Source organism: Zootoca vivipara, chromosome 2 (assembly GCF_965207765.1).
Source record: "Zootoca vivipara chromosome 2, rZooViv2.hap1.1, whole genome shotgun sequence".
NCBI lineage: Eukaryota > Metazoa > Chordata > Lepidosauria > Squamata > Lacertidae > Zootoca > Zootoca vivipara.
The window spans coordinates 33,895,166-33,910,399 of NC_142584.1; the positions used below are offsets into that span (position 1 = coordinate 33,895,166).

Sequence of the window (15,234 nt, forward strand, 5' to 3'; positions counted from 1 at the left end):
GTTCTTTTAACTGTCTTTGACAGCTGCCTGGAAATCCTGATTCAAAAACTTCCAGCAACAGAGGCTTCCCTTGTTTCAGTCAGGTAACTTGGTCCACAGTCACCTGTTCTTGCAAAAGGGAATGTCGAAAATTGGCCTTTGGGGTGCAATTCTGTACACAGTGTATCTGGGAATATAAGCCCCCACAATAATTTAGGGCTTACATCGGGGTGCCCTGGGCTGCTCAAAGGGCAGCTGCAATTTGTTTTTTAGCCATTTATGTCTTGAGAGATAAGCGCCTTTGATACAGCCCCGTTCAGAAGCCGGCCTTGGAACGCACGACGGTAGGATTCCATTCAGACCCCGAGAGGGCGCTCTATAACTTTAGGCGCGAACCTCGGAGCCGTGAAGTGAGCGTCACAGAGTTGGAGTCCTAGAGCGGGAGCCCTTTGCTTCCTGCGGATCGCTTCCGCCCTCGAGCCGTGGCCTGAGTTCCGCTTCCGAGTGAGTTGTGCGCGCGCGTGCGCTTTTGGCTGCAGGAGGGTCTGGTGGAAGGTTTGCCTTTCGCGGGCGGCGGGGCTCTCGAGGCGGCGTGGGGGGGGGAGAGGGCGGCGTGTGCGGCCTTCCCTTTTCTCTCCACGCGCTTCACCATAGGACGTGGACGGGGCTGCTGCTGGCAAGAGCTTAGCCTTAATAAATGGTCAGGGTGCCGAACCAGGACCTGGTTCGAACTCCGCACTCTGCCATTATGCTCACCTGGGGTGGCCCTAGCGGTGCCGGACGCTGCCTCTCTTAGCCTAGCCTAACCTTCCTCGCAGGGTTGTCGTGGGGATTGAGTGAGACGGGGAGAGCCATGTATACCACCTCGAATTCCTTGTTGGAGAAAAGGGGTATAAATGCAGTAAATTAATATTATCGCCTCGCCGCCGCCGCCAAAATAGTCTTTTCTTCATTGCCTTACTCCTATAGTTAACAGTACGCGGGAGTTTACTTCCCAGGGCCCAGGGGTGCTCATTTGGACTTTCAGCAAGACTGCCTTGCCTCTCTTAGATTGATTAGTGGGCCATGGAGTAAGGTGGTTTGTGGCAACATGTAGATCAGGCATCCCCAAACTTCGGCCCTCCAGATGTTTTGGACTACAATCCCCATCATCCCTGACCACTGGTCCTGTTAGCTAGGGATCGTGGGAGTTGTAGGCCAAAACATCTGGAGGGCCGCAGTTTGGGGATGCCTGATGTAGATCTTCTGCTCTTGTGGGTAAGAATGTAAAAAGACTGGGCCCAATGGCCCATCTGGTCCAACATCCTGTTCTCACAGTGGCCAGTAAGATGCCTGTGGGAAACCTGCAAACAAGACCTGAGCACAGGAGCACTCCTGTGATTTTCAGCAGCTGGGACTCGGAAGCAATACTGCCTGGGATGGTGAAGGTGAAATCTTTATTGGAACATGTATTTATGTATGGGTCTGTCTGCTTTACTTGATTTTGGGTGCAGTGATTACTCTCTGTGGAATAAAGGTTTTAAGAAGGGGACTTGAGAAAATGCAGCAGAGTAGGTGGGAAGTCCCATGGCTCCAGATAACAGGGAGATTGTAGAAATTGAGCACTGTACTTGGAAAGTAAAGGGAGTTGGGTGATGTGGCTGGGAATTGGGTCATACCACTTGCTCCACCTTTCTGTCTTTGGTCTTCTGGCAGAAGCCAAATTTTAGGGGAAGTAAGAGGTTTTGAACTAGGGCTTGCCGATCAGAAGGTTGGCGGTCCGAATCCCCGCGACGGGGTGAGCTCCCATTGCTCGGTCCCAGCTCCTGCCAACCTAGCAGTTCGAAAGGACGTCAAAGTGCAAGTAGATAAATAGATACCGCTACAGCAGGAAAGTATACTGTGTTTCCGTGTGCTGCTCTGGTTTGCCAGAAGCAGCTTTGTCATGCTGGCCACATGACCTGGAAGCTGTACGCCAGCTCCCTTGGCCAATAATGTGAGATGAGTGCCGCAACCCCAGAGTCGGTCACGACTGGACCTAATGGTCAGGGGTCCCTTTACCTTTAAATTAAAGAGGTTTTGAACTTGCTAGAAGATACATAGAGGGTAAAAATCCAGTTGAGAAAGCAAGACAGTGGGAATTATGTATGCAAGTAATTTTTAAATTATAATATTCAATATTTGACATTCATTGGAGAAATGGTTACAGGTAGGTAGCCGTGTTGGTCTGGATCGAAGTAAAATAAAAAAATTCCTTCAGTAGCACCTTAAAGACCAACTAAGTTTTTATTTTGGTATGAGCTTTCGTGTGCATGCACACTTCTTCAGATACAGTGAAATGGAAGTTTCCAGGCACTTATGTAGAGAAGGGGTGGGGAGGGGTGGGGATGGGGAGGGGGGATCACTCAGAAGGGTGGTGGAAATGGGTGATTGACTGACTGATAGCTGTTGATGACCGCAAACGACTGCAAATGGTTTTGCATGAAAAAGCAAGGGTTGAGATGGCTGAAGATCGCTTATCATGTATAATGAGATAAGAACCCGATATCTCTGTTCAAACCAGGTCCCTCCATGGTTTTGAGCTTGGTGATAAGTTGCAATTCAGCAACTTCTCTTTCCAGTCTATTTCTGAAATTCTTTTGTAGTAAGACAGCTACTTTGAGATCTTGTATAGAATGTCCTGGGAGATTGAAGTGTTCTCCTACTGGTTTTTCTGTCTTCTGGTTCCTGATGTCAGATTTATGTCCATTTATCCTTTGGCGTAGGGTTTGGCCTGTTTGTCCAATATAGAGAGCTGAAGGGCACTGTTGGCATTTGATGGCATACACAATGTTAGAGGATGAGCAATTAAATAGTCCTGAGATGGTATGTTGGATGTTGTTGGGGCCAGTAATGGTGTTGTCTGGGTGTATGTGGCAGCAAAGTTGGCATCTGGGTTTATTGCAGGCTCTGGTACCAGTGTCCATGTTAAGTCTGGTGGTTGTATTATTGTGGGTGAGGAGTTGTTTAAGATTGGGTGGCTGTCTGTAGGCAATGAAAGGTCTTCCTCCCAGAGCTTGAGAAAGGGAGCGGTCATTGTCCAGGAGAGGCTGTAGATCTCTGATGATGCGTTGTACTGTTTTAGCTTGGGAGCTGTATGTGATGACTAGTGGTGTTCTGTTATTTTCTTTTTTGGGTCTGTCTTGCAGCAAGTTCTCTCTAGGTATCTGTCTGGCTCTGTTGATCTGTTGTTTAACTTCATCAGGTGGATATTTTAGTTCTAAAAAGGTTTGCTGTAGATCTCTTAGGTGAGATTCTCTGTCTGTAGAGTTGGAACAGATGCGGTTGTAACGTAAGGCCTGGCTGTATACGATGGATTGTTTGGTATGTTTGGGATGGTAGCTAGAAGCATGTAGATATGTTTGTCGGTCAGTTGGTTTTCTGTATAAGGTGGTGTCTATACGTCCATCCTGTATTTTTATAGTAGTGTCCAAAAAATGTATTTCTTGCATAGATTGGTTCATTGTTAGGTTGATGGTGGGGTGAAAGTCATTGAATGTCTGGTGGAAGGTTTCCAGGGTCTGTTGTCCATGTGTCCAGATAATAAAAATATCGTCAATGTATCGCAGGTACAGGAGAGGTTTGAGTGGGTAGGAGTTAAGGAAACGTTGTTCTAAATCTGCCATGAAGATGTTGGCATACTGTGGGGCCATGCGGGTGCCCATGGCTGTGCCGCTGATCTGGAGGAACAGGTCATCACCAAATTTGAAGTGGTTGTGGGTAAGGACAAAGTGGCAGAGTTTGGTAGCAAAGTCCGCTGTGGACTCAGGAACAACCCAGACATTATAATTAAAGAGGCAGACAAGGGTGGAGCTGTCGTCATCATGAACAAAACTGATTACATCCAAGAGGCCCACAGACAACTTTCCAATACTGCCTTTTACATGAAATTGGACTCAGACCCCACACAAGCATACAAAAAAGAACTGAACAAGATTATTAAGGAGCTACCCCTACACATCCAAGAACAGATCCTCACAAACACACCAGCGGAACCTCGGCCAGGAACTTTCTATCTTCTACCCAAAATACACAAACCAGGAAACCCAGGACGCCCCATCATCTCAGGTATTGGCACCATTACAGTGGGTGTTTCCGGCTATATGGACTCTGTTCTGAAACCATATGCTATCAGTGCTCCCAGCTACGTACGTGACACCACAGATTTTCTGAGGAAAATACAATATTTGAACAATCTTCCTAACAATACTATACTAGCCACTATGGATGTGGAATCTCTATATACCAACATCCCACACAATGATGGTTTACAAGCCATAAGGAACACCATTTCAGATAAAACCACAGCGGACTTTGCTACCAAACTCTGCCACTTTGTCCTTACCCACAACCACTTCAAATTTGGTGATGACCTGTTCCTCCAGATCAGCGGCACAGCCATGGGCACCCGCATGGCCCCACAGTATGCCAACATCTTCATGGCAGATTTAGAACAACGTTTCCTTAACTCCTACCCACTCAAACCTCTCCTGTACCTGCGATACATTGACGATATTTTTATTATCTGGACACATGGACAACAGACCCTGGAAACCTTCCACCAGACATTCAATGACTTTCACCCCACCATCAACCTAACAATGAACCAATCTATGCAAGAAATACATTTTTTGGACACTACTATAAAAATACAGGATGGACGTATAGACACCACCTTATACAGAAAACCAACTGACCGACAAACATATCTACATGCTTCTAGCTACCATCCCAAACATACCAAACAATCCATCGTATACAGCCAGGCCTTACGTTACAACCGCATCTGTTCCAACTCTACAGACAGAGAATCTCACCTAAGAGATCTACAGCAAACCTTTTTAGAACTAAAATATCCACCTGATGAAGTTAAACAACAGATCAACAGAGCCAGACAGATACCTAGAGAGAACCTGCTGCAAGACAGACCCAAAAAAGAAAATAACAGAACACCACTAGTCATCACATACAGCTCCCAAGCTAAAACAGTACAACGCATCATCAGAGATCTACAGCCTCTCCTGGACAATGACCGCTCCCTTTCTCAAGCTCTGGGAGGAAGACCTTTCATTGCCTACAGACAGCCACCCAATCTTAAACAACTCCTCACCCACAATAATACAACCACCAGACTTAACATGGACACTGGTACCAGAGCCTGCAATAAACCCAGATGCCAACTTTGCTGCCACATACACCCAGACAACACCATTACTGGCCCCAACAACATCCAACATACCATCTCAGGACTATTTAATTGCTCATCCTCTAACATTGTGTATGCCATCAAATGCCAACAGTGCCCTTCAGCTCTCTATATTGGACAAACAGGCCAAACCCTACGCCAAAGGATAAATGGACATAAATCTGACATCAGGAACCAGAAGACAGAAAAACCAGTAGGAGAACACTTCAATCTCCCAGGACATTCTATACAAGATCTCAAAGTAGCTGTCTTACTACAAAAGAATTTCAGAAATAGACTGGAAAGAGAAGTTGCTGAATTGCAACTTATCACCAAGCTCAAAACCATGGAGGGACCTGGTTTGAACAGAGATATCGGGTTCTTATCTCATTATACATGATAAGCGATCTTCAGCCATCTCAACCCTTGCTTTTTCATGCAAAACCATTTGCAGTCGTTTGCGGTCATCAACAGCTATCAGTCAGTCAATCACCCATTTCCACCACCCTTCTGAGTGATCCCCCCTCCCCATCCCCACCCCTCCCCACCCCTTCTCTACATAAGTGCCTGGAAACTTCCATTTCACTGTATCTGAAGAAGTGTGCATGCACACGAAAGCTCATACCAAAATAAAAACTTAGTTGGTCTTTAAGGTGCTACTGAAGGAATTTTTTTATTGGAGAAATGATAACCTATTATGGGAAGGACCAAGCTACTTTTAATGGATCCAGATTACATAAAGTACTTCCCTCTCCGATGAATCCTGTCACTCAGGTGGACCCAAATATACTTTAGAACAGGCTTCCTCAACCTCGGCCCTTTAGATGTTTTGAGACTACAATTCCCATCATCCCTGACCACTGGTCCTGCTAGCTAGGGATCATGGGAGTTGTAGGCCAAAAACATCTGGAGGGCCGAGATTGAGGAACCCTTTTTTAAAATATTGAGTGAGTGGGCCCTTCACCTTTGGTAATGGAAAGGGAACAATCTGTATACTGTACTTTTTATTGTTGGTGCTTAGAAGGTAAATATTTTTGCCAATGTTCATGCTTTGCTCATACTGCAACTTTCTTTATATGTAGTAGTGGAACCACCCCCAGGGTAAAAGCTATTTGCATTTGGACAAGTTGACTCTACCATTTTGGAAGTACTGCATTTTTTTCCTTGAGGTAAGACATTTGTTGTGATTTGACTTTAAGAAGGAGGTTTGATAAAAAACAAACAAAACCCAGAATGAGTATTTGCTGCTTGGTATAAAGCCCATGGGCTGGGAAATGGTTGCTGCGTAGCTGGGCCTGCTGTGGTCCTGCCTTGTACCAGCTAGCCTGACCTTGCCCTATATGAAAACCTGGCAGCCTCCTTTTTGGGGTCTGCCCTGTGCAGTAACAGGTGTGAACATTCTAGCAGCAGCTTGATGGTCATGTATGATACTGCATACAGATCTGTTGCGACATGCAGAGAAAACCCAGACTGCATTCTGTTCTGTCAAGTGTCTAATTAAGAGTGGAGGCAAAACTGAGTAACTGCTGGATTTTATATTCCCAAAAATGGAGGGAGGGAGGAGACAGTCAGCCATTATGTGTTCATTCATCTCAGCAGCCTTTGGTACAACCTGAAACTTGCATAGTGCCTGACATAACATCATTTGAATGCCTGCTACCTCTTCCCATATTCCATCTAAATATTGTAATGTAGATTCCATGGCTTCACCATCAGCAAACTTTTTCTTACTTTCCATTTCCCCCCTCCCCACTTCATTTATCATGTAGCCCAGGGATAGACAACATGGTGTCCTCCAGATGCTGTTCTGATCTTCAGCTAACATCATTCCTGGCCTCCGGCCATGCTGGTTGGCACTGTTGGGAGTTGGGAGTCCAACAACATCTGCAGGGCCCCAGCTTGTTTATCTATGATCTCTAGGCTGATGAAGAATTCTGGCAAACTTGGAAGTTGGCATGCTATTTGTGACATTCTGATGGCCGAATAAATATATGAAACCTGATTCAGATTTTTGAATTTGTCTAATAGAGTTATTCATGTAATTGACTTTTCGAGCCCTGCTGCCCAGGACTGGTTTGAGAGGAAGGGTGAGAAAGAAATGCAATTAATAAATTAAATTAAAGGGCATAGACATACTGCTTGTGGTATCTAACTTAGTCTCTAACTTCCACATTCTACTTGGTCCTGGGTGCGTGGCATTGATTTGTCACGCTGTTTAAATTCTGTAGCTGTTTAAATTGTTATAGGGCCACCATTGCTAGATAAGGTGTGTCTGAAAGATGCAAGCAACCATCCTGTGATACGAAGTCTGTTTGTTTCCTGACAATACTTGATACCAGGGTGGGCCCTTTTAAAATTCCAAGGATCGTCATGCTAAATAGTGACGCAGAGTTCTAATATGCCTGTAGCTGATCTGTTAATCATTTCATTTAAAAGTTTAGAAATGTCCTCTTGTACAATGAACTTTGATCATATAAAAAATGACACCATGACAGTGACTATCAAATATATCCTGTAGGTACTGATGGGCCAAAAACAGTACAGAAAAAGGATTCTCGTAGGTAAGTATGACTTATTTGAGATCTACCTAAGAGGTTCTAGATGCATGCAGGGGGACCTGTTACGTATTAGGCCATATGCTAGAGATACAAATTGTATATTTCTATTGTACAGTAGGCCTTGGAGAGGGGAAAAGAATGACTAGGGACACTAGATCTCATTTGTGCATTATCACATGCCTTATTGGTCCCTCTGTGTGTTCTTGTTTTTATTAATTAGCAAGCCATTGTGCCTCTCATCAGTGGAAGCTCAGTGCTTGAAATATGGCTGCTTTAATAATTTGTCCTAATATTCCATACTTAGCAGAAGCCACTGTCCCTGTAATTTTGAAAAATGACTTGGAATGTCTTCTTACATTTCAAAATAAACTTGGTGTAACTTAAAGAGTAAATCAGCCAGCAGCAAATACAGTTTGAGTACTACCGGTATACAGAATAGGTGTTGGGATGATTGCCTCATTTAAGGTTGCTGATTAATTATCACAATGGGGAATTGCTGCAGCTGCTTGGTGGGCAGCAGTTTTATCAGGTAAGGCGTCTGGAGGCCTGAAAACAGAGATAGGGAAAGCTCCAGTGCCTGACTATCTGGGGTGCTCATTGGACTGGGACCAACTGATGGAGGAATAAAAACCAGGCAATACAAGTATTCCAAGCCTGAACATGAGAACTGCAACTATTGGCATGCTTTCCAAGTTGCTTTCTGCCTGTTCTTTCATGTTGCTGAACTGGGCCTTCATCTCCTGGAGGCATGGAGCAGCTTGAGCTCTGCACTCTGTTATTCCACAGGTAGCGTATTAGTTTTGTTTACCTTTGTTCATGGAGTGCTAAACTATCAGGCCACCTTGGCACAGGGAGCCCTTGTGTGCAGTTTTGGAACTCCTCTGTAAAGGTGGCCGACATCATTCCCTCAAAGTGTGAAACACTTAGGATCTGTCCCAAGAGTGTATTTGAACTTTAAAAGCTGTACTCAGGCATCTCATTCTCTGTACTTACCATAAGTCTCATACCAGCCTGGGGAACTTTAGGTTCAGGGTAGTATTCAACTACATTTTACTCAGAATAGACTAACCTGGTTGTGTTCATTTCAGCGAGTAAAACTTAGTTGAACACCACTTTTCCCCCACCAAATCATGAAGTGATCTTGGGCTATTTGCCATCTCCCCTTAATTCACTACATACATGTGATGAATCAGTGTTTTGGGCTTGTAAATTTCCAGCCATTAGGCAATCATGGATCTGGGACATATTCAAAAATGCAGGGGATTGTGAGTAACTCCTACTGTTACTCACAAATAAAACACTTGCAAATAAAGAGAATCTCCAGTTTTAATTCAGAAATAAGTGGATCTGTTCAATTGGAGACTATGGGGAAACACTAGCTTCTGATTTTAGGTGTGAAGCTTCTGACTTGACTTTTCCTTGCCATAATGACCATTATAACTTTTATATTCCAGGTAAGTGCTGTTGGAAGAGCAGTGCTCAGGTTCTGCAGAGGAAAGAGTTGTCAAAATTCCATTTTGTTCTCATGTGTCATTCTGGTTTGTGTAAAGTCACTTCATTAAAATCAGATGTTCTATCCCAACTGTGGCTTGAGTGTTAATGTCCTGCAGAAGGCACACTTCTCAAAATATTTATTTTTGTCTACATGCTGTTAAACAGAAATGCTCCTATCTTCATTATCCCTGCCTATATCCACTTTGTGATGTGGCATCTACAGTGGAACCTCGGTTTGCGACCGCCTCCATTTGCAACGAACTCTGAGAACGACCGCCGTGGACCCGGAAGTATTTACATCTGGGTTCCGCGTGCGCGGATACGCAGAAGCGATCTGTGCAGCACGTGCATGCGCAGAAGCATGCCTTCGGTGCGCGGCGAACTCGGGGAGCAACCGGCTCCCCGGAACAGATTGTCGTCATAAACCGAGGTACCACTGTATCTGCATTCTCAAATTATTCTGGCTGTTGCATCCCTTTCTACCACTAGGGGGCGAAGAATTATACAAAATGACAGTTTGTGTCTCTCTGGTGTCTCTTCTGCAGCAAACAAAAGGCTGCAATTTACATTCCAGGAATTGTTGTCATAATAGATTACACAAGGGTGCTAGATGTTCTATGGTGGTTGGATTTTTTAAATTATTATTACAGTACTGAGCTTTTAGCAACCTACTTTAGAAAGCCTGGAAGAGCATCTCTTTAGAAGCTTCCAACAATGCACACTGCACAAATTCTCTGCACACACATTGCTCTTTAATTCAAACTTCTGCTTGAGATCTGAAGTTATGAGAGCAAGAATGGGGGAGGAGGAGAACAGAGGGGCAAGGTGTGCATAAGGGTAATAAAATGCTGTTTTGTTATACCAACTTGTATCCACACACCCCTATAGTTCTTGTGGTGCTGCATTATTTTAACACTTTCTGCACAATTGAGAGATCTAGAAGCACACCTTATAAAGGCTTAGTTCCTCAGGATTGCAGAAAGCCCCTAACTTCAGACAATGAGTTTACAGTCTTGTTTTACAGAACCATCATGCTCTGTAGCATATATGTGATGTTGATGAGTATGTGGCAATGGTTTCAGAATATGAAACTATTATTATTTATTCAATTTATATACTGCCCTTTATCAAAAGATCCCCGGGCAGTGTACATTAAAAACAAGAGTCTTGTGTGCATACATAGCCTAAAGGGAAATTAAGGTGCACATTCTGCCAATGGTTGTATTTGCTAGGAAGAGAATAGCTCAAGTGCATCTTCTCACTTAATATACTTGCACTTTGCATTATGCATATTCTATTAATAGCTCATCAGCTGTGGCCCCCACCCTAAAATTCGTAGCCACACAAAACTGCAAAAGTGGGGTAATGCTACTAGAACGCTACAAAAGCAAATTCCTTTGAATGACTTTTGGCAAGGGAAGGGATTGTGGAGAAGCAAGGCAATTAAAGGAAGGGGGCAGGTCATGGGAAGCTGCAGAAAAAGTCATTTGGGCTTAGGCACAATTACATATTTTCATGTTTTCTACAATGGAGAGGTCTATAAACATAAATACTTCTGAATAAATTCTTGTGTGCTAAGCTCAGTTAATATGTCCCTGCATTTGGCAATCCTGTTCACAGACTTCTGCAATGGGTCGCCAGCTTGAGCTGTCAACATAGCCTAGTACGTTGCACTTCATACTTGTGTAACCTTTATCCTGATCTGTAAATGCCATGTTGTGTCAGCAGGAGAAAATATCTGGTGTCTCTAGAAAGAAGAGTATTGGCTAATGGTAAGTGAGTCCTTAAGCTTTCTTAAGCTAAACAGCTGGAATTGGGAAGGGCTCCTGTTATATAATCTTTCCATATTTTGTAATGGTCATTCTGGCATAAACTGTTGGGAGTGGGTGTAGCTCGCCTGAGCTAATCACATTTTCCCCCCTGTTGATAAATGTTGGGTGTGTTTGAACACATTTGCGTCAAGGATCCTGTTCCTTAGGGCCATGTACAAACTTTGTTTTGGGGTCTTAAGTGAGCCTTTCCTGCCTGCCTGCATTAACTTCTAATCCAGCCAAGAAGGGGGAATTATTGTAGCTTATAAGGTGATTCACATTTGAAGTTGGGAGTATAACTGGAGCAGCTATACAGTCATGGGCGTAGGCAGGGGGGGCAGGAGGGGGCAATTGCCCCCCCTAGAGCAGCGGGGTACCGGAGGGCGGTACGCGCCCGCGCCCGGGCCGCCAAAAAGGAGAGAGAGCGCTTTTTTCTTCTCTCCGTGTTCGGCAGGGGAAAGCAAAGCCTAGAGCATAGGACTGCCCCCTCCCCTTGGGGAGCGTGGGCGTTGGCCACGCCCCCCCAAGGGGAGGGGGCAGTCCTATGCTCTAGCTTTCCCCTGCCGAACACGGAGGGGAAAAGAAGATGGAGGAGCCAAGGAGAGAGAAGAAAAAAGCGCGCTTTTTTCTTCTCTCTCCTTGGCTCCTCCATCTTCTTTTCCCCTCCGTGTTCGGCAGGGGAAAGCAAAGCCTAGAGCATAGGACTGCCCCCTCCCCTTGGGGAGCGTGGGCGTTGGCCACGCCCCCCCAAGGGGAGGGGGCAGTCCTATGCTCTAGCTTTGCCTTCCGGACACGGAGGGGAAAAGAAGATGGAGGAGCCAAGGAGAGAGAAGAAAAAAGCGTGCTTTTTTCTTCTCTCTCCTTGGCTCCTCCATCTTCTTTTCCCCTCCGTGTTCGGCAGGGGAAAGCAAAGCCTAGAGCATAGGACTGCCCGCTCCCCTTGGGGAGCGTGGGCGTTGGCCACGCCCCCCCAAGGGGAGGGGGCAGTCCTATGCTCTAGGCTTTGCTTTCCCCTGCCGAACACGGAGGGGAAAAGAAGACGGAGGAGCCAAGGAGGAGAGAAAAGGTGATCCCGGCCACGTCACCGCCAGCCAGCCAATCGGGTGGCTGGAGGTGGGGGGCGTGGCTGGGCCACCTTTAAACTAGCGCGCGAGCGGAGAGTCTTCCTTTCCGCTCACGCTTTTCCTTGCCTTGCCTGCCTTTCCTTGCCTGCCGGGCGCCTCCAGAGCTCCCTGCCTGCCTTGCCGCTTGCAGACCGGTCACCAGCAAAGCGGCGCTTGCCTTGCTGGGCGCCTCCAGAGCTCCAGACCTCACCGGACCCTGCCTTGTCGGCCTCCACCAGGTGAGTCTGAGCCACATGTGCTTGGGGGGGGGGGCTTTGCCGCCACTGCTGCTAGCCCTGGAAGACAGAGCCTGGCCGAGGGAGGGAGGGGGTTGCAGGAGGGGGCGTTTGCGGCCATGAACTGAGACTGAGACACAAGCCCCAGGCTAGGCAGGCAGGCAACCTCTGGGGGACCGGGGAGGAAGGAGGTTCATGGTGTTCAGGAAACTCTTCTGTTGGATCCCTGGCCTTTAAGTAAAGTATTGTGCTTTACTTGAACCATGCAGAGCTGGTCCAGGAAGTCTCATTGCCTAAAATGCCCAGCTCTTGAAGTTCATTTGGGGGTTGGGGGAATGCTTTGATGGTGTTTCCTGCTTGGCAGGGGGTTGGACTGGATGGCCCTTGTGGTCTCTTCCAACTCTATGATTCTATGATTTCACTGAGATTATACTGTATTTCATTTACAAACCTTATCTCTGGAAATGTAATGCTGTACTACTTAATGTTTGCTTCTTGAGTCTATTGAAACCAAGAGCCAGAAGTCTGCCCCCCCCCCGCATATGCCCCTGGGCTGGACCCAGGGGATGTGAGGGAGGGGGGAGCTGCAGAGGGTTGGGGGGTGTTTGTGTGTGTGTGTTTGAAGCTGCCCCCCCCCCGAAACTTGAGCCCCAAGGAATCAATTGCCAAGCGCATCCACCCTTGCTCCATCCATGCGCTCAGGTAGCCAAGTGGATGTTTTTTTCTTTTTGCAGGGTTGCCTTGCAAGAGGGTTTCTGTGTCCCCCCCCCCAAACAGTGCTGTGTCTTGGTTAGAGGGTTGAATTAGGAGTGAGGAGACCTGGGTTCAAAGCCCCACTCAGACATGAAGTTCAGTGGTCAGCCTTTGGACACCCCCTCCTCTCAGACTGGCCTACCTTGCAGGGTTGTTGAGAGGAGGAATTGGGGGTGAGGAGGCAATGTCGCCCGCCTTGAGCTCCTTGCAGGAGAGCAAGGTTAGAGACATGATAAGTTAATCTTCTTTTTCTTTGGCGATCACTCGTAGCCGAGTGTCTTCCATAAACACGATTTTAACAATGGGTCCGTATGTGACTGTGGAGGCCAATTCTGGATCCACATGTCCTTCCACAGTGGAGACATTGGTTTCCAGGCAGGAGTTCATCACAGTGTGGATTTGCCAGTAAATAATATGTGAATGCTTCTTCCATGATCTACATGATCCCCCCCCCCCCCGTGCGGCTTCTGTTTTCTTAATATGTGGAACAGTGCTGCTTACCTGAATCATTAACAGCCTATAAGAGGAGGATGATCAATAAAAAGAAGTGAGCTGGCTGTGTTAATTATGGCTGAGTTAATTCTGTGCATCTCCTGGCTGTGTTTATTTAGTACTTCTGCCTGCCTCATTGCCTGCTTGTCTTGCTGCTTAAGGTTTGCTAGGGCATCCTGATAGCCACCATTTTGTTGGTGCCACATGTGCACCATGTGGGAAGTTTTACCTGTTGAACTCTTTCTAGTGGCCTACGGGGGTTTAAAATAAATAAACTGTTTTCCAGTCTGGATTTGAAGTTGATAGATAAATAGTTGATACTGTTAAATAATTTACATAGATAAAAAAACGTGGGCATCAATTATCCCATAATTTGGCCCGGTAGTGTTGTTCTTTTTTTCTGAATTTGGTCACTCCCCCCCCCCTTTAGACCTGAGCTTGGCTCATGTTAATCAGAGCAAAAAAACATTAGTGCACTGGTGAGCAGAGGTGAATTATATTTGATTTGTTAGTAGAATAAGGTAATTTAATCTGAGTTGGTTAGCAATTTGAATTTATATCCGTGGTAGAGGCTTGTTATTTCAGTTCATTTGTGGACAGGGTTTGGTGCCTGATTTGAAGTAAAGTAATAATTATATAACAAATAGGGTGGCAATTTATTTGATGGTTGCAGGAAATATTGGTGCTTGATTAGCCTAATCAATGTTCATAAATGTACCAAGCAAACAGTACAGGAAGACAGGCCTGGAAACCATTTTGACTCCCAAACTGACCAAATGTTTCTCTATGGGGAGGGAGGAAATGGGGGGCAATATATTTTCCTCAAAAAGCATTTTATTTAAAAAAATCCAATTTAAATCAAAAAAATTCGATTTTTGGGATTTTTTTAAAAAAATAATAATTGATTTTTATCCACCCTGCTCGGCACGCATTTATATATAATAAAATTTTGGTTTCATTTTGCACAACCTGGATGACCATGGTCTGCCCCCCCCTAGATTTGATCCTGGCTACGCCCATGCATACAGTATGGCTTCTGCCTAACCAACGACTACTTGGACTACTTAGCCTTGCCTAAGTGATTCCTGTGTGCACATCTAACTGAGTAGAGTGGGGAGAAGCATCAGATGCTGTACAAAAGAACGGTGGCTCCCATACCACTGCAAGAAAGTGGATCTCTGATTGGCAAAAGGCAGCTCCCATTATCCCAGACTATTGGTCATCCTGACAGGGGCTGATGGGAGCTTGCATCCAACAGTGTCTAGATGGCACCTTGTTGGCTGCAGTTGACCTACTTACAGTTTTCTCACTAAGGATTTTTGTAGCTGTGCTATGTTAGTAAGCCAAGTGGTGATTGCTGAGTAAGAGAAGGTAAATTAGAGTCATTTCACTCATTCAGGGAAGGGGAAACGAGACAATGGACTTTATATTTATTTTGATTTTCTCCCCAGCTGCCTTTGCAGGGCAGAAAAGCCTTCTCAAGGTGGTTTACAGAAATAGCACAAAACAACTTTTAAAAGGATGGTTTAAAAGAGTAAAATGGCAGCATGAAATGGTTCAAAGCCAAACCAGCCAATCACAGAAAGAAAGATGAAATAGTATCAG

The 15,234-nt window shown here is 45.6% G+C and overlaps 1 protein-coding gene, 1 long non-coding RNA gene and 1 other non-coding gene across 4 annotated transcripts in view; all 3 read left to right on the plus strand.

The window, feature by feature from the left end:
* Positions 1-463: 463 nt before the first annotated feature.
* LOC118079876 (uncharacterized) lies at positions 464-9,322 on the plus strand. The gene is made up of 4 exons (XR_015948046.1): positions 464-1,406; positions 6,265-6,351; positions 7,701-7,743; positions 9,195-9,322. It is a non-coding gene; the product is annotated as an uncharacterized LOC118079876 (long non-coding RNA).
* Positions 6,445-6,624, plus strand: LOC118081643 (small Cajal body-specific RNA 16). The gene has a single exon (XR_004692110.1).
* Positions 9,323-10,959: 1,637 nt separating the features above from the next.
* Positions 10,960-15,234, plus strand: part of SEC14L1 (SEC14 like lipid binding 1) — a 61,576-nt gene continuing 57,301 nt past the window's right edge. For both annotated transcript variants that reach the window (XM_088661615.1, XM_088661617.1), the window contains exon 1: positions 10,960-11,006. The gene's annotated coding sequence lies outside the window, so the exon portion shown is untranslated. The remainder of the gene's footprint in view (positions 11,007-15,234) is intronic.